A 1,419-nucleotide genomic window follows, 5' to 3' on the forward strand; every position below is an offset into this window, starting at 1 on the left:
GGCTATACAGAGAAACCCTGTCTCGAAAACAAAAACAAAAACAAAAAACAAACAAACAAACAAACAAAAGAGTATGTAGCAGGGAGGAGAACATGGAGGAATAAAATAGATGAGAAATTGCTTTTCCCTCCGGATATCCCTGGAACTCCTTAAGAGCGGGCCTGGGTAGGGCTAGGAATCAGCCAGGAATCACAGGTGGCCATAACCTGGCTGCCCCATGAGGGCTGCTGCCGCACAAGGGCTGCAGGAAGAGCAATGCAGCCCCCACACACTGGTCCACTGTGATGCTCAGAGCGGAGATGACGAGGTTTGCTATATTTAATTTTGGTGCCTGCGTCACCTCTGACCACACAGCAGCCCAGACAGAGCAGGGCTGGGGGAGTTTCTTAGGCCCTCTGCGAGGGGATCACTTTCCACTCGAGATGGCACTGTGGAGGGGGAGGAAGAGAGAGCAACAGAAAGTGAGGTCGTAAGTAGAAAATTGCTTCTGGGATTTCGAGTGGCTTCGTCATGGGGCCCTCCCTGGCTGCCGAGAAATCAGTTGATCTGGGAAAGTTCGTTGCAAGCCATGCGCTCTGTCGCTTTTGGGTGGAGCCGAGAAATGAATGAAGATAATGAGGCCTCGTGACTTTTAGTTTTCACAGTGAGAGGGGGCACTGTGGGGGAAGGTGGCTATGGACACAGCTCTAGGCCTGACCAGCCTAAAGTGCGGGACCAGACAACCGGGGTTCCCCATGGTCAGGACACTCAGCCTGGTGCGTGGCCAGCAGCACCTGCCACCATCTCAGAGGAGAGGAGGGAAACAGACCTGGTACCCACTGACCAGCTGCCTGCAAGGGGAAAGGCGAGGCTGCAGCGTAAATGTGACAGTGGATGGCTTAATTAGCCCCATCCTCCTAGCTGTCCTCAGACACCATTGTCTGACATAGGCCTAGTCCTCTGCACAGCTCCTCTGCATACTGAGCAGAGAAACCCCTGAAGTGACTGTGTTTTCAACACCTTGCCTGAGTAGCAGAAGTGTTTGTTTGCTGTGGAGTTCAACGGAAATTGAATCTCATTTCTCACCTGAGCCCCCCCACCCCCCACCCCCGTCCCTCTCGCCTTCAGTGAAACCTCCTGAGCCTGGGGTGCTGAGGGGCAGCTCGCCCTACGCTCTGACCAGCTCTGTCTCCCACTCACCACAGGCTCTCAGCTCTCTTCAGCTCCCCTGTCTCTGGCCTTGCTGAGAGTTTCTTTTGCATATTAGAGAAAGTGCCCAGTGGCTTCCTAGATGTCCAATGGCTCTTCTAGGACCTAGAGTCAAGTTGATGCGTCAAAGTTAAATTTCTCCTGCTTCTTCCTCCTGCTCTTGCTCCTACTGGGACACCTCCTTGCTGTCAGCTTTAGCGGCTTTGTCTTGTGACAGTGTAAGGCATCCTC

At 53.3% G+C, this 1,419-nt stretch overlaps 3 annotated features.

Moving 5' to 3' along the window:
• Positions 327-440: a replication regulatory region, noted in NCBI's record as "CNS-1 defined in PMID:10753117". NCBI's record gives its function as "required for activity of nearby origin of replication" and the evidence as "EXISTENCE:knockout evidence [ECO:0001091][PMID:16622012]".
• Positions 327-440: a conserved region, noted in NCBI's record as "conserved region; CNS-1". NCBI's record gives the evidence for it as "COORDINATES:sequence similarity evidence [ECO:0000044][PMID:10753117]".
• Positions 327-1,419: part of a biological region, named in NCBI's record as "origin of replication in Il13", that runs on past the window's edge.

The sequence above is a fragment of the Mus musculus genome, chromosome 11 (genome assembly GCF_000001635.26).
Source record: "Mus musculus strain C57BL/6J chromosome 11, GRCm38.p6 C57BL/6J".
NCBI classification, from domain to species: domain Eukaryota; kingdom Metazoa; phylum Chordata; class Mammalia; order Rodentia; family Muridae; genus Mus; species Mus musculus.